We start from the raw sequence: 24,762 nt of genomic DNA, 5'->3' as shown, positions 1-24,762 counted from the left end.
CCTAAAAGTGACGCAGTGAAATCTCAAACATTTCACTGCGTCGCTATTACAAAGCTTTTTGCGGGGGAACACCCCCTCTGCATGCATTATACCTCACGCAGATATAATGTGGCGCTTGATTTTAAAAAGTGACCCATCTACCTAGATACATCACTTTTTAAATATAACGCAACGAGGCACATTTTTTTACACCACTGGTGCGATGCGTCACTTTTCTGTGCGCACTCCTTATGACATTCCAAGTAACGCATTGCTGGAGTGCGTCACAAAAGTGACGCAACTCCAGTAATGTGTCCTTTCAAATGGGGAAAGCAGCATGTGAAAGGTCTTGCCTCAGTCTAACACCTGCTGTAAAGCAGGCACAAGATTTTGACGCAACAGCATCCGAAAACTGACGCAGAGAAATCTCAAAGATTTCACTGCGTCGCTATTACAAAGCTTTTTGCGGGAAAACACCGCCTCTGCATGCATTATACCTGACGCTATTTTTAAAAAGTGACGCATCTAGGTACATGGGTCACTTTTTAAAACTCTGCGCCACATTATTTCTGCGTCAGGTATAATGTATGCAAAGGGGGCATTCCCCCGCAAAAAGCTTGGTAATAACGACGTACTGAAATCTATAAGATTTCTCTGCGTCACTTTTAGGATGCTGTTGCGTCAAAATCTTGCACCTGCCTCGCATCACTTTTATGTTTACAGATATGTCAGAAATACTGACGTATCTGTAACTCCTTGCAACATGATTCGTCATACATTAAATATGACACATCTAGAATGTCATAAGGAGTGCGCACAGAAAAGTGACGCATAACACCAGCAGTGTAATAAAATGTACCTCGTTGCACTATATTTAAAAAGTGACGCATCTTGATAGATGCGTCACTTTTTAAATATTGCATAACAATGCGCATTTTTTTACACCGCTGGTGCGTCACAAAAATTGACGCACAGGAGGCGCAAAACTAACAGCGCAAGGCCTTCATAAATATGGTCCTGGATTTTCCCCGTGCTTCGCCGGTGCGCGTACCATGCGCTTCCCCCACGCAAAACGAAAAAAATTTTTTAATGCCCTGCAGGACCCTATTTTAGTCCCTACATCAAACCTAGGGGGTCAGAGGGGGTCTACTCTTCCCCCTTATGGTCATTTGCCCCTTTTTTTTTCAAACCCCTTGTGTCTCGATTTTACCGAGACACAAGATGGCGGCCGCTCCAGACTGTTTAGAATGTTTACAGACACCCAAGAGCCAATCAGCTTTCTGCGCGCAAGTCGCGTGTCGCGCCGGGAGCGCACTCAAGTGCGCGCACCGGAGAGCGCCTATAGATATATATATTTTTTTGAACCTTAATTACTCAAAATCCACTGGAGCACATATCTTGAGACATAGCAAAGGCACATCGGGCTACCAGTCCCTACAATTTTGCCAAGTTTGGTGTAAATCCATTCAGCCGTTCGGGCTAAAAGTGAAATTGACCGCCCTATGGAAATTAACATGGGGAAAATGCGTTTTGGGACCCCCCTTTTATCTCGGCCCCCGCATGACGTATCCCCCCCAAACTTTCAGGGAAGGACCGGAGCTCCGCGAGGCCATGTTCAGGAAATTTTCAGGCAGATTCGTCAACCGGTGCCAAAGTTATTCCAAATAGAATTTTGAGATTTAACATTGAAAAAAATCCTAACTATAACTACCTACTGGCGACCGCCAGTAGGTAATATATATAATCAGCTCACTTTACCATTTGCAGCTTATAACTATTAGCCACCAGGGGTCACTACTAACCAAAAGCAGTCATTCTACTTGTAAATCGTGCCAATCGAGTGGAACAGCAGCCTAGGATTCACCACTGCTTCATCTCATTTTCCAACAGATTGTAGACGTAAATTGGTTGTGATGGTACGCCTGTGCATGCTGAAATATTCAGAGCATATTCTGAATTTCAGTTAACACATCAGTAAGCATTTTGGCCATCAGTGAATTCAACCTTTTTTCTCAATCGGAATAGGCAAGGATAATGACAGATATATTTTACAATGTTAGAAAGTACATCATTTTATTTAATTGTGTGAATAAAAGGAATCGCCTCCCCGTCGGGGAATTGAACCCCGGTCTCTGGCGTGACAGGCGGGGATACTGACCACTATACTAACGAGGACTTATTGGCTTCAGTTAAACAGTGCTCACCTCCCTGGGGTTAAGGCATGCTCTCGATCAATTCTCAGTATTGTAATAGGCAGAATTGCTGCTTTTGGTTAGGACAAGTAATCTTTTTTCCTAAATTATTACAATACAGAAATTCCTAGCCAAAAACAATCAGTTTTATGAAGAAATTATATTCATTGAAATAAATATCTATCGATCTTTCTATCTAGCTATCTTTCTATTCATCAATATATATATTTATATATATATATATATATATATATATATATATATATATATATATATAATCAGCTCACTTTACCATTTACAGCTTAAAACTATTAGCCACCACGGGTCACTACTAACCAAAAGCAGTCATTCTCCTTGTAAATCGTGCCAATCGAGTGGAACAGCAGCCTAGGATTCACGACTGCTTCATCTCATTTTCCAACAGATTGTAGACGTAAATTGGTTTTGATGGTACGCCTGTGCATGCTGAAATATTCAGATCATATTCTGAATTTCAGTTAACACATCAGTAAGCATTTTGGCCATCAGTGAATTCAACCTTTTTTCTCAATCGGAATAGGCAAGGATAATGACAGATATATTTTACAATGTTAGAAAGTACATCATTTTATTTAATTGTGTGAATAAAAGGAATCGCCTCCCCGTCGGGGAATTGAACCCCGGTCTCTGGCGTGACAGGCGGGGATACTGACCACTATACTAACGAGGACTTATTGGCTTCAGTTAAACAGTGCTCACCTCCCTGGGGTTAAGGCATGCCCTCGATCAATTCTCAGTATTGTAATAGGCAGAATTGCTGCTTTTGGTTAGGACAAGTAATCTTTTTTCCTAAATTATTACAATACAGAAATTCCTAGCCAAAAACAATCAGTTTTATGAAGAAATTATATTCATTGAAATAAATATCTATCGATCTTTCTATCTAGCTATCTTTCTATTCATCAATATATATATTTATATATATATATATATATATAATCAGCTCACTTTACCATTTGCAGCTTATAACTATTAGCCACCAGGGGTCACTACTAACCAAAAGCAGTCATTCTACTTGTAAATCGTGCCAATCGAGTGGAACAGCAGCCTAGGATTCACCACTGCTTCATCTCATTTTCCAACAGATTGTAGACGTAAATTGGTTTTGATGGTACGCCTGTGCATGCTGAAATATTCAGAGCATATTCTGAATTTCAGTTAACACATCAGTAAGCATTTTGGCCATCAGTGAATTCAACCTTTTTTCTCAATCGGAATAGGCAAGGATAATGACAGATATATTTTACAATGTTAGAAAGTACATCATTTTATTTAATTGTGTGAATAAAAGGAATCGCCTCCCCGTCGGGGAATTGAACCCCGGTCTCTGGCGTGACAGGCGGGGATACTGACCACTATACTAACGAGGACTTATTGGCTTCAGTTAAACAGTGCTCACCTCCCTGGGGTTAAGGCATGCTCTCGATCAATTCTCAGTATTGTAATAGGCAGAATTGCTGCTTTTGGTTAGGACAAGTAATCTTTTTTCCTAAATTATTACAATACAGAAATTCCTAGCCAAAAACAATCAGTTTTATGAAGAAATTATATTCATTGAAATAAATATCTATCGATCTTTCTATCTAGCTATCTTTCTATTCATCAATATATATATATTTATATATATATATATATATATATAATCAGCTCACTTTACCATTTACAGCTTAAAACTATTAGCCACCACGGGTCACTACTAACCAAAAGCAGTCATTCTCCTTGTAAATCGTGCCAATCGAGTGGAACAGCAGCCTAGGATTCACCACTGCTTCATCTCATTTTCCAACAGATTGTAGACGTAAATTGGTTTTGATGGTACGCCTGTGCATGCTGAAATATTCAGAGCATATTCTGAATTTCAGTTAACACATCAGTAAGCATTTTGGCCATCAGTGAATTCAACCTTTTTTCTCAATCGGAATAGGCAAGGATAATGACAGATATATTTTACAATGTTAGAAAGTACATCATTTTATTTAATTGTGTGAATAAAAGGAATCGCCTCCCCGTCGGGGAATTGAACCCCGGTCTCCCGCGTGACAGGCGGGGATACTGACCACTATACTAACGAGGACTTATTGGCTTCAGTTAAACAGTGCTCACCTCCCTGGGGTTAAGGCATGCCCTCGATCAATTCTCAGTATTGTACTAGGCAGAATTGCTGCTTTTGGTTAGGACAAGTAATCTTTTTTCCTAAATTATTACAATACAGAAATTCCTAGCCAAAAACAATCAGTTTTATGAAGAAATTATATTCATTGAAATAAATATCTATCGATCTTTCAATCTAGCTATCTTTCTATTCATCAATATATATATTTATATATATATATATATATAATCAGCTCACTTTACCATTTGCAGCTTATAACTATTAGCCACCAGGGGTCACTACTAACCAAAAGCAGTCATTCTACTTGTAAATCGTGCCAATCGAGTGGAACAGCAGCCTAGGATTCACCACTGCTTCATCTCATTTTCCAACAGATTGTAGACGTAAATTGGTTGTGATGGTACGCCTGTGCATGCTGAAATATTCAGAGCATATTCTGAATTTCAGTTAACACATCAGTTAGCATTTTGGCCATCAGTGAATTCAACCTTTTTTCTCAATCGGAATAGGCAAGGATAATGACAGATATATTTTACAATGTTAGAAAGTACATCATTTTATTTAATTGTGTGAATAAAAGGAATCGCCTCCCCGTCGGGGAATTGAACCCCGGTCTCTGGCGTGACAGGCGGGGATACTGACCACTATACTAACGAGGACTTATTGGCTTCAGTTAAACAGTGCTCACCTCCCTGGGGTTAAGGCATGCCCTCGATCAATTCTCAGTATTGTAATAGGCAGAATTGCTGCTTTTGGTTAGGACAAGTAATCTTTTTTCCTAAATTATTACAATACAGAAATTCCTAGCCAAAAACAATCAGTTTTATGAAGAAATTATATTCATTGAAATAAATATCTATCGATCTTTCTATCTAGCTATCTTTCTATTCATCAATATATATATTTATATATATATATATATATATAATCAGCTCACTTTACCATTTGCAGCTTATAACTATTAGCCACCAGGGGTCACTACTAACCAAAAGCAGTCATTCTACTTGTAAATCGTGCCAATCGAGTGGAACAGCAGCCTAGGATTCACCACTGCTTCATCTCATTTTCCAACAGATTGTAGACGTAAATTGGTTTTGATGGTACGCCTGTGCATGCTGAAATATTCAGAGCATATTCTGAATTTCAGTTAACACATCAGTAAGCATTTTGGCCATCAGTGAATTCAACCTTTTTTCTCAATCGTAATAGGCAAGGATAATGACAGATATATTTTACAATGTTAGAAAGTACATCATTTTATTTAATTGTGTGAATAAAAGGAATCGCCTCCCCGTCGGGGAATTGAACCCCGGTCTCCCGCGTGACAGGCGGGGATACTGACCACTATACTAACGAGGACTTATTGGCTTCAGTTAAACAGTGCTCACCTCCCTGGGGTTAAGGCATGCCCTCGATCAATTCTCAGTATTGTACTAGGCAGAATTGCTGCTTTTGGTTAGGACAAGTAATCTTTTTTCCTAAATTATTACAATACAGAAATTCCTAGCCAAAAACAATCAGTTTTATGAAGAAATTATATTCATTGAAATAAATATCTATCGATCTTTCAATCTAGCTATCTTTCTATTCATCAATATATATATTTATATATATATATATATATAATCAGCTCACTTTACCATTTGCAGCTTATAACTATTAGCCACCAGGGGTCACTACTAACCAAAAGCAGTCATTCTACTTGTAAATCGTGCCAATCGAGTGGAACAGCAGCCTAGGATTCACCACTGCTTCATCTCATTTTCCAACAGATTGTAGACGTAAATTGGTTGTGATGGTACGCCTGTGCATGCTGAAATATTCAGAGCATATTCTGAATTTCAGTTAACACATCAGTTAGCATCTTGGCCATCAGTGAATTCAACCTTTTTTCTCAATCGGAATAGGCAAGGATAATGACAGATATATTTTACAATGTTAGAAAGTACATCATTTTATTTAATTGTGTGAATAAAAGGAATCGCCTCCCCGTCGGGGAATTGAACCCCAGTCTCTGGCGTGACAGGCGGGGATACTGACCACTATACTAACGAGGACTTATTGGCTTCAGTTAAACAGTGCTCACCTCCCTGGGGTTAAGGCATGCCCTCGATCAATTCTCAGTATTGTAATAGGCAGAATTGCTGCTTTTGGTTAGGACAAGTAATCTTTTTTCCTAAATTATTACAATACAGAAATTCCTAGCCAAAAACAATCAGTTTTATGAAGAAATTATATTCATTGAAATAAATATCTATCGATCTTTCTATCTAGCTATCTTTCTATTCATCAATATATATATTTATATATATATATATATTCACTGAAAAAACCATAGGTTTCACATCAGTTATAGTTAGCTGGAAATTTTACTGATATAAAACCATTGAAATTCCCACGTTATAGTTAGATGGACTCACTATAACTTGCGCGTGCAATGCACTGCTGATGACATCACATATTACATCACTCATGACATGGTCAGTGACATCACTCATGACATCACTGATGACACCATCCAGTGAATGTGTGTCTTTCTGAAAAATAAATATATTTTATATATGTATATGTAAAAGTTGATGGAAGAATAAATGTTTACTTAAGTGTCTAAATGGATGGTTTTTAAAAATTGATTGGTTAACTGGCTTAATAAGACATCATCAGCAGTGCATTGCACGCGCAAGTTATAGTGAGTCCATCTAACTATAACGTGGGAATTTCAATGGTTTTATATCAGTAAAATTTCCAGCTAACTATAACTGATGTGAAACCTATGGTTTTTTCAGTGAATTTAATAGGTTTTTTAAATGCTAATTCCTAACTATAACTGGTGTGAAACCTATGGTTTTTTCAGTGAATTTCATAGGTTTTTTAAATGCTAATTCCTAACTATAACTGGTGTGAAACCTATGGTTTTTTCAGTGAATTTCATAGTTTTTTTAAATGCTAATTCCTTTGTATATCGAGTTTCTAACATTTTTTTTTTTTTACAATTTGCTGTTTTTTTTTAAGTATTCATTTTTTTTATATAATTTTTTTCTTTTGCGCTCTGGGTGCGCGCTCCGGGAAGCTTTCAGCTAAGCTCTCCGGTAAGCTTTTCCGAGAGCTCATCTGAAAGCGCACCCAGAGCGCAACTGTCGTTCGTGAAAAAAAATATGAATGAAAAGTTAATAATAATGCAAAACATTTCGTACCATACAAATAAAATTTGTTTTTTTTAATAAGGAAAATGATTATGCATTTCTATAAAAGATTGATGACGTCACTTTGGCGCGCAACGTAAGTGCCCTCGGAAGCGCCTACGTGCGCGGCGCATAAACGCACGCAAAAGCGCCTACGATCGCGCCACGTTTGCGCCCCGGAAGCGCCTACGATCGCGCTGCGTAAACGCACCGGAAGTGCTCCGGAGCGCGCAGCGTAAACGCGTCGGGTCATGTGACCCTAAAATAACACTTTTCATTGGTTGCTAACAGTTTTTTTTTACAATGAATGAAATCCCCACCCATTTCCTTCACTTCTTCTTTCACTTTTGTGACTGAAAGACCTGCCTTTTTTGCTGCTCCATATTCCTGGATTCATCATGGCTGCCAGACCATCCAGCAGTGAAGATGACTCCAATGATTTCATTGATGAAGAGCCTCCTCAGCCGAAGGTCAAAGAACATTTCATCTGGAAATTTTTTAAGTTTCCAGCAGACCAGAAGAAGGTGAATGCACCAAAAGTAGAGTGCAGGATCTGCAAACAGGTCCTGTCACGGGGTAACCCCCAAAAAAAATACTCTTTTGGCAACTTCACCATGATTCGCCATGTGGAGAGGAGGCACCCCCAGAATTTTGCCCGGGAAAGTGTCAGGGCTCTGGCACAAGAGGTTCCCAGAGATGGGGCCTCTACATCAACAGGAGGAGCAACTTCTTCTGGAAGAGAACAATCACAGGGGCAGGTAGCAAACATTCAACCTGCATTTAACCATGGGGTCGTCAGATGCAGATACTGCAATCAACTCCTCACCTATGGGGAGCAAAGTGTCCTGCTCATGGTTCGGGCATTGGAGAACCATCACTGCCCTTCCCACCCCTAATTTTTTTCTTTTCTTTTTGCTCCTGTTGAGCAGTTTCTATTCCTTGTTTTTGTTCCTGTTCAGTTAAAAGAAGAAAACCAAAAGTTCTTTTCAGAACTACCTCCAATTCTCATCAAAGAGCTATAATCTTAAAAAATGAAGAGTAAGTGAAATATAGTGCATTGATAATTGAAAGGAGAATGAGTAAGAAAGAACAGAAAGGTATGAGAGGTGAAAGGAAGTGAAGTAGGAGGAATGAAAGAAGGTGAGTGTTAGAAAAGAAAGTTATGACACAGTGAATAAACTGGAGGCCTCATTTCTGAAAAGTGACGCATCGCTACGTGAAAACAGCGATGCGTCACTTTTCTGGACGCACTCCTTATGACATTCCAGATATGTCATATTTAATATATGACTAATCAATTCGCAAGGAGTTACAGATATGTCAGTATTTCTGACATATCTGTAAACACAAAAGTAACGCATTGCAGGAGTGCGTCACAAAAGTGACGCAACTCCAGTAATGTGTCCTTTCACATGGAAAAAGCACCATGTGAAAGGTTTGCTGTGAAGCAGGCGCAAGATTTTGGCGCAACAGCATCCTAAAAGTGACGCACTGCGTCATTATTACCAAGCTTTTTGCAAGGAACACCCCCTCTGCATGCATTATACCTGACACTATTTTTTAAAAAGTGACGCATCTAGGTACATGGGTCACTTTTTAAAACTCTGCGCCATATTGTATCTGCATCAGGTATAATGTATGCAGAGGGGGCAATCCCTCGCAAAAAGCTTGGTAATAACGACGTACTGAAATCTATGAGATTTCTCTGCGTCACTTTTAGGATGCTGTTGCGTCAAAATCTTGCGCCGGCCTCGCATCACTTTTATGTTTACAGATATGTCAGAAATACTGACGTATCTGTAACTCCTTGCAACATGATTCGTCATACATTAAATATGACACATCTGGAATGTCATAAGGACTGTGGACAGAAAAGTGACGCATCACACCAGCAGTGTAATAAAATGTGCCTCGTTGCACTATATTTAAAGGATGCAACAGCATCCTAAAAGTGACGCAGTGAAATCTCAAACATTTCACTGCGTCGCTATTACAAAGCTTTTTGCGGGGGAACACCCCCTCTGCATGCATTATACCTCACGCAGATATAATGTGGCGCTTGATTTTAAAAAGTGACCCATCTACCTAGATACATCACTTTTTAAATATAACGCAACGAGGCACATTTTTTTACACCACTGGTGCGATGCGTCACTTTTCTGTGCGCACTCCTTATGACATTCCAAGTAACGCATTGCTGGAGTGCGTCACAAAAGTGACGCAACTCCAGTAATGTGTCCTTTCAAATGGGGAAAGCAGCATGTGAAAGGTCTTGCCTCAGTCTAACACCTGCTGTAAAGCAGGCACAAGATTTTGACGCAACAGCATCCGAAAACTGACGCAGAGAAATCTCAAAGATTTCACTGCGTCGCTATTACAAAGCTTTTTGCGGGAAAACACCGCCTCTGCATGCATTATACCTGACGCTATTTTTAAAAAGTGACGCATCTAGGTACATGGGTCACTTTTTAAAACTCTGCGCCACATTATTTCTGCGTCAGGTATAATGTATGCAAAGGGGGCATTCCCCCGCAAAAAGCTTGGTAATAACGACGTACTGAAATCTATAAGATTTCTCTGCGTCACTTTTAGGATGCTGTTGCGTCAAAATCTTGCACCTGCCTCGCATCACTTTTATGTTTACAGATATGTCAGAAATACTGACGTATCTGTAACTCCTTGCAACATGATTCGTCATACATTAAATATGACACATCTAGAATGTCATAAGGAGTGCGCACAGAAAAGTGACGCATAACACCAGCAGTGTAATAAAATGTACCTCGTTGCACTATATTTAAAAAGTGACGCATCTTGATAGATGCGTCACTTTTTAAATATTGCATAACAATGCGCATTTTTTTACACCGCTGGTGCGTCACAAAAATTGACGCACAGGAGGCGCAAAACTAACAGCGCAAGGCCTTCATAAATATGGTCCTGGATTTTCCCCGTGCTTCGCCGGTGCGCGTACCATGCGCTTCCCCCACGCAAAACGAAAAAAAATTTTTAATGCCCTGCAGGACCCTATTTTAGTCCCTACATCAAACCTAGGGGGTCAGAGGGGGTCTACTCTTCCCCCTTATGGTCATTTGCCCCTTTTTTTTTCAAACCCCTTGTGTCTCGATTTTACCGAGACACAAGATGGCGGCCGCTCCAGACTGTTTAGAATGTTTACAGACACCCAAGAGCCAATCAGCTTTCTGCGCGCAAGTCGCGTGTCGCGCCGGGAGCGCACTCAAGTGCGCGCACCGGAGAGCGCCTATAGATATATATATTTTTTTGAACCTTAATTACTCAAAATCCACTGGAGCACATATCTTGAGACATAGCAAAGGCACATCGGGCTACCAGTCCCTACAATTTTGCCAAGTTTGGTGTAAATCCATTCAGCCGTTCGGGCTAAAAGTGAAATTGACCGCCCTATGGAAATTAACATGGGGAAAATGCGTTTTGGGACCCCCCTTTTATCTCGGCCCCCGCATGACGTATCCCCCCCAAACTTTCAGGGAAGGACCGGAGCTCCGCGAGGCCATTTTCAGGAAATTTTCAGGCAGATTCGTCAACCGGTGCCAAAGTTATTCCAAATAGAATTTTGAGATTTAACATTGAAAAAAATCCTAACTATAACTACCTACTGGCGACCGCCAGTAGGTAATATATATAATCAGCTCACTTTACCATTTGCAGCTTATAACTATTAGCCACCAGGGGTCACTACTAACCAAAAGCAGTCATTCTACTTGTAAATCGTGCCAATCGAGTGGAACAGCAGCCTAGGATTCACCACTGCTTCATCTCATTTTCCAACAGATTGTAGACGTAAATTGGTTGTGATGGTACGCCTGTGCATGCTGAAATATTCAGAGCATATTCTGAATTTCAGTTAACACATCAGTAAGCATTTTGGCCATCAGTGAATTCAACCTTTTTTCTCAATCGGAATAGGCAAGGATAATGACAGATATATTTTACAATGTTAGAAAGTACATCATTTTATTTAATTGTGTGAATAAAAGGAATCGCCTCCCCGTCGGGGAATTGAACCCCGGTCTCTGGCGTGACAGGCGGGGATACTGACCACTATACTAACGAGGACTTATTGGCTTCAGTTAAACAGTGCTCACCTCCCTGGGGTTAAGGCATGCTCTCGATCAATTCTCAGTATTGTAATAGGCAGAATTGCTGCTTTTGGTTAGGACAAGTAATCTTTTTTCCTAAATTATTACAATACAGAAATTCCTAGCCAAAAACAATCAGTTTTATGAAGAAATTATATTCATTGAAATAAATATCTATCGATCTTTCTATCTAGCTATCTTTCTATTCATCAATATATATATTATATATATATATATATATATATATATATATATATATATATATATATAATCAGCTCACTTTACCATTTACAGCTTAAAACTATTAGCCACCACGGGTCACTACTAACCAAAAGCAGTCATTCTCCTTGTAAATCGTGCCAATCGAGTGGAACAGCAGCCTAGGATTCACGACTGCTTCATCTCATTTTCCAACAGATTGTAGACGTAAATTGGTTTTGATGGTACGCCTGTGCATGCTGAAATATTCAGATCATATTCTGAATTTCAGTTAACACATCAGTAAGCATTTTGGCCATCAGTGAATTCAACCTTTTTTCTCAATCGGAATAGGCAAGGATAATGACAGATATATTTTACAATGTTAGAAAGTACATCATTTTATTTAATTGTGTGAATAAAAGGAATCGCCTCCCCGTCGGGGAATTGAACCCCGGTCTCTGGCGTGACAGGCGGGGATACTGACCACTATACTAACGAGGACTTATTGGCTTCAGTTAAACAGTGCTCACCTCCCTGGGGTTAAGGCATGCCCTCGATCAATTCTCAGTATTGTAATAGGCAGAATTGCTGCTTTTGGTTAGGACAAGTAATCTTTTTTCCTAAATTATTACAATACAGAAATTCCTAGCCAAAAACAATCAGTTTTATGAAGAAATTATATTCATTGAAATAAATATCTATCGATCTTTCTATCTAGCTATCTTTCTATTCATCAATATATATATTTATATATATATATATATATATAATCAGCTCACTTTACCATTTGCAGCTTATAACTATTAGCCACCAGGGGTCACTACTAACCAAAAGCAGTCATTCTACTTGTAAATCGTGCCAATCGAGTGGAACAGCAGCCTAGGATTCACGACTGCTTCATCTCATTTTCCAACAGATTGTAGACGTAAATTGGTTTTGATGGTACGCCTGTGCATGCTGAAATATTCAGATCATATTCTGAATTTCAGTTAACACATCAGTTAGCATTTTGGCCATCAGTGAATTCAACCTTTTTTCTCAATCGGAATAGGCAAGGATAATGACAGATATATTTTACAATGTTAGAAAGTACATCATTTTATTTAATTGTGTGAATAAAAGGAATCGCCTCCCCGTCGGGGAATTGAACCCCGGTCTCTGGCGTGACAGGCGGGGATACTGACCACTATACTAACGAGGACTTATTGGCTTCAGTTAAACAGTGCTCACCTCCCTGGGGTTAAGGCATGCCCTCGATCAATTCTCAGTATTGTAATAGGCAGAATTGCTGCTTTTGGTTAGGACAAGTAATCTTTTTTCCTAAATTATTACAATACAGAAATTCCTAGCCAAAAACAATCAGTTTTATGAAGAAATTATATTCATTGAAATAAATATCTATCGATCTTTCTATCTAGCTATCTTTCTATTCATCAATATATATATTTATATATATATATATATATATATATATAATCAGCTCACTTTACCATTTACAGCTTAAAACTATTAGCCACCACGGGTCACTACTAACCAAAAGCAGTCATTCTCCTTGTAAATCGTGCCAATCGAGTGGAACAGCAGCCTAGGATTCACGACTGCTTCATCTCATTTTCCAACAGATTGTAGACGTAAATTGGTTTTGATGGTACGCCTGTGCATGCTGAAATATTCAGATCATATTCTGAATTTCAGTTAACACATCAGTAAGCATTTTGGCCATCAGTGAATTCAACCTTTTTTCTCAATCGGAATAGGCAAGGATAATGACAGATATATTTTACAATGTTAGAAAGTACATCATTTTATTTAATTGTGTGAATAAAAGGAATCGCCTCCCCGTCGGGGAATTGAACCCCGGTCTCTGGCGTGACAGGCGGGGATACTGACCACTATACTAACGAGGACTTATTGGCTTCAGTTAAACAGTGCTCACCTCCCTGGGGTTAAGGCATGCCCTCGATCAATTCTCAGTATTGTAATAGGCAGAATTGCTGCTTTTGGTTAGGACAAGTAATCTTTTTTCCTAAATTATTACAATACAGAAATTCCTAGCCAAAAACAATCAGTTTTATGAAGAAATTATATTCATTGAAATAAATATCTATCGATCTTTCTATCTATCTATCTTTCTATTCATCAATATATAGATCAATTCTCAGTATTGTAATAGGCAGAATTGCTGCTTTTGGTTAGGACAAGTAATCTTTTTTCCTAAATTATTACAATACAGAAATTCCTAGCCAAAAACAATCAGTTTTATGAAGAAATTATATTCATTGAAATAAATATCTATCGATCTTTCTATCTAGCTATCTTTCTATTCATCAATATATAGATCAATTCTCAGTATTGTAATAGGCAGAATTGCTGCTTTTGGTTAGGACAAGTAATCTTTTTTCCTAAATTATTACAATACAGAAATTCCTAGCCAAAAACAATCAGTTTTATGAAGAAATTATATTCATTGAAATAAATATCTATCGATCTTTCTATCTAGCTATCTTTCTATTCATCAATATATATATATTTATATATATATATATATATATATAATCAGCTCACTTTACCATTTACAGCTTAAAACTATTAGCCACCACGGGTCACTACTAACCAAAAGCAGTCATTCTCCTTGTAAATCGTGCCAATCGAGTGGAACAGCAGCCTAGGATTCACCACTGCTTCATCTCATTTTCCAACAGATTGTAGACGTAAATTGGTTTTGATGGTACGCCTGTGCATGCTGAAATATTCAGAGCATATTCTGAATTTCAGTTAACACATCAGTAAGCATTTTGGCCATCAGTGAATTCAACCTTTTTTCTCAATCGGAATAGGCAAGGATAATGACAGATATATTTTACAATGTTAGAAAGTACATCATTTTATTTAATTGTGTGAATAAAAGGAATCGCCTCCCCGTCGGGGAATTGAACCCCGGTCTCCCGCGTGACAGGCGGGGATACTGACCACTATACTAACGAGGACTTATTGGCTTCAGTTAAACAGTGCTCACCTCCCTGGGGTTAAGGCATGCCCTCGATCAATTCTCAGTATTGTACTAGGCAGAATTGCTGCTTTTGGTTAGGACAAGTAATCTTTTTTCCTAAATTATTACAATACAGAAATTCCTAGCCAAAAACAATCAGTTTTATGAAGAAATTATATTCATTGAAATAAATATCTATCGATCTTTCAATCTAGCTATCTTTCTATTCATCAATATATATATTTATATATATATATATATATAATCAGCTCACTTTACCATTTGCAGCTTATAACTATTAGCCACCAGGGGTCACTACTAACCAAAAGCAGTCATTCTACTTGTAAATCGTGCCAATCGAGTGGAACAGCAGCCTAGGATTCACCACTGCTTCATCTCATTTTCCAACAGATTGTAGACGTAAATTGGTTGTGATGGTACGCCTGTGCATGCTGAAATATTCAGAGCATATTCTGAATTTCAGTTAACACATCAGTTAGCATTTTGGCCATCAGTGAATTCAACCTTTTTTCTCAATCGGAATAGGCAAGGATAATGACAGATATATTTTACAATGTTAGAAAGTACATCATTTTATTTAATTGTGTGAATAAAAGGAATCGCCTCCCCGTCGGGGAATTGAACCCCGGTCTCTGGCGTGACAGGCGGGGATACTGACCACTATACTAACGAGGACTTATTGGCTTCAGTTAAACAGTGCTCACCTCCCTGGGGTTAAGGCATGCCCTCGATCAATTCTCAGTATTGTAATAGGCAGAATTGCTGCTTTTGGTTAGGACAAGTAATCTTTTTTCCTAAATTATTACAATACAGAAATTCCTAGCCAAAAACAATCAGTTTTATGAAGAAATTATATTCATTGAAATAAATATCTATCGATCTTTCTATCTAGCTATCTTTCTATTCATCAATATATATATTTATATATATATATATATATATATATATAATCAGCTCACTTTACCATTTACAGCTTAAAACTATTAGCCACCACGGGTCACTACTAACCAAAAGCAGTCATTCTCCTTGTAAATCGTGCCAATCGAGTGGAACAGCAGCCTAGGATTCACGACTGCTTCATCTCATTTTCCAACAGATTGTAGACGTAAATTGGTTTTGATGGTACGCCTGTGCATGCTGAAATATTCAGATCATATTCTGAATTTCAGTTAACACATCAGTAAGCATTTTGGCCATCAGTGAATTCAACCTTTTTTCTCAATCGGAATAGGCAAGGATAATGACAGATATATTTTACAATGTTAGAAAGTACATCATTTTATTTAATTGTGTGAATAAAAGGAATCGCCTCCCCGTCGGGGAATTGAACCCCGGTCTCTGGCGTGACAGGCGGGGATACTGACCACTATACTAACGAGGACTTATTGGCTTCAGTTAAACAGTGCTCACCTCCCTGGGGTTAAGGCATGCCCTCGATCAATTCTCAGTATTGTAATAGGCAGAATTGCTGCTTTTGGTTAGGACAAGTAATCTTTTTTCCTAAATTATTACAATACAGAAATTCCTAGCCAAAAACAATCAGTTTTATGAAGAAATTATATTCATTGAAATAAATATCTATCGATCTTTCTATCTATCTATCTTTCTATTCATCAATATATAGATCAATTCTCAGTATTGTAATAGGCAGAATTGCTGCTTTTGGTTAGGACAAGTAATCTTTTTTCCTAAATTATTACAATACAGAAATTCCTAGCCAAAAACAATCAGTTTTATGAAGAAATTATATTCATTGAAATAAATATCTATCGATCTTTCTATCTAGCTATCTTTCTATTCATCAATATATAGATCAATTCTCAGTATTGTAATAGGCAGAATTGCTGCTTTTGGTTAGGACAAGTAATCTTTTTTCCTAAATTATTACAATACAGAAATTCCTAGCCAAAAACAATCAGTTTTATGAAGAAATTATATTCATTGAAATAAATATCTATCGATCTTTCTATCTAGCTATCTTTCTATTCATCAATATATATATATTTATATATATATATATATATATATAATCAGCTCACTTTACCATTTACAGCTTAAAACTATTAGCCACCACGGGTCACTACTAACCAAAAGCAGTCATTCTCCTTGTAAATCGTGCCAATCGAGTGGAACAGCAGCCTAGGATTCACCACTGCTTCATCTCATTTTCCAACAGATTGTAGACGTAAATTGGTTTTGATGGTACGCCTGTGCATGCTGAAATATTCAGAGCATATTCTGAATTTCAGTTAACACATCAGTAAGCATTTTGGCCATCAGTGAATTCAACCTTTTTTCTCAATCGGAATAGGCAAGGATAATGACAGATATATTTTACAATGTTAGAAAGTACATCATTTTATTTAATTGTGTGAATAAAAGGAATCGCCTCCCCGTCGGGGAATTGAACCCCGGTCTCCCGCGTGACAGGCGGGGATACTGACCACTATACTAACGAGGACTTATTGGCTTCAGTTAAACAGTGCTCACCTCCCTGGGGTTAAGGCATGCCCTCGATCAATTCTCAGTATTGTACTAGGCAGAATTGCTGCTTTTGGTTAGGACAAGTAATCTTTTTTCCTAAATTATTACAATACAGAAATTCCTAGCCAAAAACAATCAGTTTTATGAAGAAATTATATTCATTGAAATAAATATCTATCGATCTTTCAATCTAGCTATCTTTCTATTCATCAATATATATATTTATATATATATATATATATAATCAGCTCACTTTACCATTTGCAGCTTATAACTATTAGCCACCAGGGGTCACTACTAACCAAAAGCAGTCATTCTACTTGTAAATCGTGCCAATCGAGTGGAACAGCAGCCTAGGATTCACCACTGCTTCATCTCATTTTCCAACAGATTGTAGACGTAAATTGGTTGTGATGGTACGCCTGTGCATGCTGAAATATTCAGAGCATATTCTGAATTTCAGTTAACACATCAGTTAGCATTTTGGCCATCAGTGAATTCAACCTTTTTTCTCAATCGGAATAGGCAAGGATAATGACAGATATATTTTACAATGTTAGAAAGTACATCATTTTATTTAATTGTGTGAATAAAAGGAATCGCCTCCCCGTCGGGGAATTGAACCCCGGTCTCTGGCGTGACAGGCGGGGATACTGACCACTATACTAACGAGGACTTATTGGCTTCAGTTAAACAGTGCTCACCTCCCTGGGGTTAAGGCATGCCCTCGATCAATTCTCAGTATTGTAATAGGCAGAATTGCTGCTTTTGGTTAGGACAAGTAATCTTTTTTCCTAAATTATTACAATACAGAAATTCCTAGCCAAAAACAATCAGTTTTATGAAGAAATTATATTCATTGAAATAAATATCTATCGATCTTTCAATCTAGCTATCTTTCTATTCATCAATATATATATTTATATATATATATATATATATATATATATATATATAATCAGCTCACTTTACCATTTGCAGCTTATAACTATTAGCCACCAGGGGTCACTACTAACCAAAAGCAGTCATTCTACTTGTAAATCGTGCCAATCGAGTGGAACAGCAGCCTAGGATTCACGACTGCTTCATCTCATTTTCCAACAGATTGTAGACGTAAATTGGTTTTGATGGTACGCCTGTGCATGCTGAAATATTCAGATCATATTCTGAATTTCAGTTAACACATCAGTAAGCATTTTGGCCATCAGTGAATTCAACCTTTTTTCTCAATCGGAATAGGCAAGGATAATGACAGATATATTTTACAATGTTAGAAAGTACATCATTTTATTTAATTGTGTGAATAAAAGGAATCGCCTCCCCGTCGGGGAATTGAACCCCGGTCTCTGGCGTGACAGGCGGGGATACTGACCACTATACTAACGAGGACTTATTGGCTTCAGTTAAACAGTGCTCACCTCCCTGGGGTTAAGGCATGCCCTCGATCAATTCTCAGTATTGTAATAGGCAGAATTGCTGCTTTTGGTTAGGACAAGTAATCTTTTTTCCTAAATTATTACAATACAGAAATTCCTAGCCAAAAACAATCAGTTTTATGAAGAAATTATATTCATTGAAATAAATATCTATCGATCTTTCTATCTAGCTATCTTTCTATTCATCAATATATATATTTATATATATATATATATTCACTGAAAAAACCATAGGTTTCACATCAGTTATAGTTAGCTGGAAATTTTACTGATATAAAACCATTGAAATTCCCACGTTATAGTTAGATGGACTCACTATAACTTGCGCGTGCAATGCACTGCTGATGACATCACATATTACATCACTCATGACATGGTCAGTGACATCACTCATGACATCACTGATGACACCATCCAGTGAATGTGTGTCTTTCTGAAAAATAAATATATTTTATATATGTATATGTAAAAGTTGATGGAAGAATAAATGTTTACTTAAGTGTCTAAATGGATGGTTTTTAAAAATTGATTGGTTAACTGGCTTAATAAGACATCATCAGCAGTGCATTGCACGCGCAAGTTATAGTGAGTCCATCTAACTATAACGTGGGAATTTCAATGGTTTTATATCAGTAAAATTTCCAGCTAACTATAACTGATGTGAAACCTATGGTTTTTTCAGTGAATTTAATAGGTTTTTTAAATGCTAATTCCTAACTATAACTGGTGTGAAACCTATGGTTTTTTCAGTGAATTTCATAGGTTTTTTAAATGCTAATTCCTAACTATAACTGGTGTGAAACCTTTGGTTTTTTCAGTGAATTTCATAGTTTTTTTAAATGCTAATTCCTTTGTATATCGAGTTTCTAACATTTTTTTTTTTTTACAATTTGCTGTTTTTTTTTAAGTATTCATTTTTTTTATATAATTTTTTTCTTTTGCGCTCTGGGTGCGCGCTCCGGGAAGCTTTCAGCTAAGCTCTCCGGTAAGCTTTTCCGAGAGCTCATCTGAAAGCGCACCCAGAGCGCAACTGTCGTTCGTGAAAAAAAATATGAATGAAAAGTTAATAATAATGCAAAACATTTCGTACCATACAAATAAAATTTGTTTTTTTTAATAAGGAAAATGATTATGCATTTCTATAAAAGATTGATGACGTCACTTTGGCGCGCAACGTAAGTGCCCTCGGAAGCGCCTACGTGCGCGGCGCATAAACGCACGCAAAAGCGCCTACGATCGCGCCACGTTTGCGCCCCGGAAGCGCCTACGATCGCGCTGCGTAAACGCACCGGAAGTGCTCCGGAGCGCGCAGCGTAAACGCGTCGGGTCATGTGACCCTAAAATAACACTTTTCATTGGTTGCTAACAGTTTTTTTTTACAATGAATGAAATCCCCACCCATTTCCTTCACTTCTTCTTTCACTTTTGTGACTGAAAGACCTGCCTTTTTTGCTGCTCCATATTCCTGGATTCATCATGGCTGCCAGACCATCCAGCAGTGAAGATGACTCCAATGATTTCATTGATGAAGAGCCTCCTCAGCCGAAGGTCAAAGAACATTTCATCTGGAAATTTTTTAAGTTTCCAGCAGACCAGAAGAAGGTGAATGCACCAAAAGTAGAGTGCAGGATCTGCAAACAGGTCCTGTCACGGGGTAACCCCCCAAAAAAATACTCTTTTGGCAACTTCACCATGATTCGCCATGTGGAGAGGAGGCACCCCCAGAATTTTGCCCGGGAAAGTGTCAGGGCTCTGGCACAAGAGGTTCCCAGAGATGGGGCCTCTACATCGACAGGAGGAGCAACTTCTTCTGGAAGAGAACAATCACAGGGGCAGGTAGCAAACATTCAACCTGCATTTAACCATGGGGTCGTCAGATGCAGATACTGCAATCAACTCCTCACCTATGGGGAGCAAAGTGTCCTGCTCATGGTTCGGGCATTGGAGAACCATCACTGCCCTTCCCACCCCTAATTTTTTTCTTTTCTTTTTGCTCCTGTTGAGCAGTTTCTATTCCCTGTTTTTGTTCCTGTTCAGTTAAAAGAAGAAAACCAAAAGTTCTTTTCAGAACTACCTCCAATTCTCATCAAAGAGCTATAATCTTAAAAAATGAAGAGTAAGTGAAATATAGTGCATTGATAATTGAAAGGAGAATGAGTAAGAAAGAACAGAAAGGTATGAGAGGTGAAAGGAAGTGAAGTAGGAGGAATGAAAGAAGGTGAGTGTTAGAAAAGAAAGTTATGACACAGTGAATAAACTGGAGGCCTCATTTCTGAAAAGTGACGCATCGCTACGTGAAAACAGCGATGCGTCACTTTTCTGGACGCACTCCTTATGACATTCCAGATATGTCATATTTAATATATGACTAATCAATTCGCAAGGAGTTACAGATATGTCAGTATTTCTGACATATCTGTAAACACAAAAGTAACGCATTGCAGGAGTGCGTCACAAAAGTGACGCAACTCCAGTAATGTGTCCTTTCACATGGAAAAAGCACCATGTGAAAGGTTTGCTGTGAAGCAGGCGCAAGATTTTGGCGCAACAGCATCCTAAAAGTGACGCACTGCGTCATTATTACCAAGCTTTTTGCAAGGAACACCCCCTCTGCATGCATTATACCTGACACTATTTTTTAAAAAGTGACGCATCTAGGTACATGGGTCACTTTTTAAAACTCTGCGCCATATTGTATCTGCATCAGGTATAATGTATGCAGAGGGGGCAATCCCTCGCAAAAAGCTTGGTAATAACGACGTACTGAAATCTATGAGATTTCTCTGCGTCACTTTTAGGATGCTGTTGCGTCAAAATCTTGCGCCGGCCTCGCATCACTTTTATGTTTACAGATATGTCAGAAATACTGACGTATCTGTAACTCCTTGCAACATGATTCGTCATACATTAAATATGACACATCTGGAATGTCATAAGGACTGTGGACAGAAAAGTGACGCATCACACCAGCAGTGTAATAAAATGTGCCTCGTTGCACTATATTTAAAGGATGCAACAGCATCCTAAAAGTGACGCAGTGAAATCTCAAACATTTCACTGCGTCGCTATTACAAAGCTTTTTGCGGGGGAACACCCCCTCTGCATGCATTATACCTCACGCAGATATAATGTGGCGCTTGATTTTAAAAAGTGACCCATCTACCTAGATACATCACTTTTTAAATATAACGCAACGAGGCACATTTTTTTACACCACTGGTGCGATGCGTCACTTTTCTGTGCGCACTCCTTATGACATTCCAAGTAACGCATTGCTGGAGTGCGTCACAAAAGTGACGCAACTCCAGTAATGTGTCCTTTCAAATGGGGAAAGCAGCATGTGAAAGGTCTTGCCTCAGTCTAACACCTGCTGTAAAGCAGGCACAAGATTTTGACGCAACAGCATCCGAAAACTGACGCAGAGAAATCTCAAAGATTTCACTGCGTCGCTATTACAAAGCTTTTTGCGGGAAAACACCGCCTCTGCATGCATTATACCTGACGCTATTTTTAAAAAGTGACGCATCTAGGTACATGGGTCACTTTTTAAAACTCTGCGCCACATTATTTCTGCGTCAGGTATAATGTATGCAAAGGGGGCATTCCCCCGCAAAAAGCTTGGTAATAACGACGTACTGAAATCTATAAGATTTCTCTGCGTCACTTTTAGGATGCTGTTGCGTCAAAATCTTGCACCTGCCTCGCATCACTTTTATGTTTACAGATATGTCAGAAATACTGACGTATCTGTAACTCCTTGCAACATGATTCGTCATACATTAAATATGACACATCTAGAATGTCATAAGGAGTGCGCACAGAAAAGTGACGCATAACACCAGCAGTGTAATAAAATGTACCTCGTTGCACTATATTTAAAAAGTGACGCATCTTGATAGATGCGTCACTTTTTAAATATTGCATAACAATGCGCATTTTTTTACACCGCTGGTGCGTCACAAAAATTGACGCACAGGAGGCGCAAAACTAACAGCGCAAGGCCTTCATAAATATGGTCCTGGATTTTCCCCGTGCTTCGCCGGTGCGCGTACCATGCGCTTCCCCCACGCAAAACGAAAAAATTTTTTTAATGCCCTGCAGGACCCTATTTTAGTCCCTACATCAAACCTAGGGGGTCAGAGGGGGTCTACTCTTCCCCCTTATGGTCATTTGCCCCTTTTTTTTTCAAACCCCTTGTGTCTCGATTTTACCGAGACACAAGATGGCGGCCGCTCCAGACTGTTTAGAATGTTTACAGACACCCAAGAGCCAATCAGCTTTCTGCGCGCAAGTCGCGTGTCGCGCCGGGAGCGCACTCAAGTGCGCGCACCGGAGAGCGCCTATAGATATATATATTTTTTTGAACCTTAATTACTCAAAATCCACTGGAGCACATATCTTGAGACATAGCAAAGGCACATCGGGCTACCAGTCCCTACAATTTTGCCAAGTTTGGTGTAAATCCATTCAGCCGTTCGGGCTAAAAGTGAAATTGACCGCCCTATGGAAATTAACATGGGGAAAATGCGTTTTGGGACCCCCCTTTTATCTCGGCCCCCGCATGACGTATCCCCCCCAAACTTTCAGGGAAGGACCGGAGCTCCGCGAGGCCATTTTCAGGAAATTTTCAGGCAGATTCGTCAACCGGTGCCAAAGTTATTCCAAATAGAATTTTGAGATTTAACATTGAAAAAAATCCTAACTATAACTACCTACTGGCGACCGCCAGTAGGTAATATATATAATCAGCTCACTTTACCATTTGCAGCTTATAACTATTAGCCACCAGGGGTCACTACTAACCAAAAGCAGTCATTCTACTTGTAAATCGTGCCAATCGAGTGGAACAGCAGCCTAGGATTCACCACTGCTTCATCTCATTTTCCAACAGATTGTAGACGTAAATTGGTTGGGATGGTACGCCTGTGCATGCTGAAATATTCAGAGCATATTCTGAATTTCAGTTAACACATCAGTAAGCATTTTGGCCATCAGTGAATTCAACCTTTTTTCTCAATCGGAATAGGCAAGGATAATGACAGATATATTTTACAATGTTAGAAAGTACATCATTTTATTTAATTGTGTGAATAAAAGGAATCGCCTCCCCGTCGGGGAATTGAACCCCGGTCTCTGGCGTGACAGGCGGGGATACTGACCACTATACTAACGAGGACTTATTGGCTTCAGTTAAACAGTGCTCACCTCCCTGGGGTTAAGGCATGCTCTCGATCAATTCTCAGTATTGTAATAGGCAGAATTGCTGCTTTTGGTTAGGACAAGTAATCTTTTTTCCTAAATTATTACAATACAGAAATTCCTAGCCAAAAACAATCAGTTTTATGAAGAAATTATATTCATTGAAATAAATATCTATCGATCTTTCTATCTAGCTATCTTTCTATTCATCAATATATATATTATATATATATATATATATATATATATATATATATATATATAATCAGCTCACTTTACCATTTACAGCTTAAAACTATTAGCCACCACGGGTCACTACTAACCAAAAGCAGTCATTCTCCTTGTAAATCGTGCCAATCGAGTGGAACAGCAGCCTAGGATTCACGACTGCTTCATCTCATTTTCCAACAGATTGTAGACGTAAATTGGTTTTGATGGTACGCCTGTGCATGCTGAAATATTCAGATCATATTCTGAATTTCAGTTAACACATCAGTAAGCATTTTGGCCATCAGTGAATTCAACCTTTTTTCTCAATCGGAATAGGCAAGGATAATGACAGATATATTTTACAATGTTAGAAAGTACATCATTTTATTTAATTGTGTGAATAAAAGGAATCGCCTCCCCGTCGGGGAATTGAACCCCGGTCTCTGGCGTGACAGGCGGGGATACTGACCACTATACTAACGAGGACTTATTGGCTTCAGTTAAACAGTGCTCACCTCCCTGGGGTTAAGGCATGCCCTCGATCAATTCTCAGTATTGTAATAGGCAGAATTGCTGCTTTTGGTTAGGACAAGTAA

The 24,762-nt window shown here is 38.6% G+C and overlaps 4 non-coding genes across 4 annotated transcripts; all 4 read right to left on the bottom strand.

Moving 5' to 3' along the window:
* Positions 1 to 4,212: 4,212 nt before the first annotated feature.
* Positions 4,213 to 4,284, bottom strand: TRNAD-GUC (transfer RNA aspartic acid (anticodon GUC)). The gene has a single exon. It is a non-coding gene; the product is annotated as a tRNA-Asp (tRNA).
* Positions 4,285 to 5,610: 1,326 nt separating this feature from the next.
* On the bottom strand, positions 5,611 to 5,682 carry TRNAD-GUC (transfer RNA aspartic acid (anticodon GUC)). The gene has a single exon. It is a non-coding gene; the product is annotated as a tRNA-Asp (tRNA).
* A 9,060-nt stretch (positions 5,683 to 14,742) lies between these two features.
* TRNAD-GUC (transfer RNA aspartic acid (anticodon GUC)) lies at positions 14,743 to 14,814 on the bottom strand. Its single transcript has one exon. It is a non-coding gene; the product is annotated as a tRNA-Asp (tRNA).
* A 2,412-nt stretch (positions 14,815 to 17,226) lies between these two features.
* TRNAD-GUC (transfer RNA aspartic acid (anticodon GUC)) lies at positions 17,227 to 17,298 on the bottom strand. The gene has a single exon. It is a non-coding gene; the product is annotated as a tRNA-Asp (tRNA).
* Positions 17,299 to 24,762: the final 7,464 nt, after the last annotated feature.

Source organism: Lissotriton vulgaris, chromosome 1_1, assembly GCF_964263255.1.
Source record: "Lissotriton vulgaris chromosome 1_1, aLisVul1.2, whole genome shotgun sequence".
Classification (NCBI taxonomy): domain Eukaryota; kingdom Metazoa; phylum Chordata; class Amphibia; order Caudata; family Salamandridae; genus Lissotriton; species Lissotriton vulgaris.
Note: the sequence above shows the minus strand (reverse complement) of the source record. Positions and strands in the feature narration are given on the sequence as shown.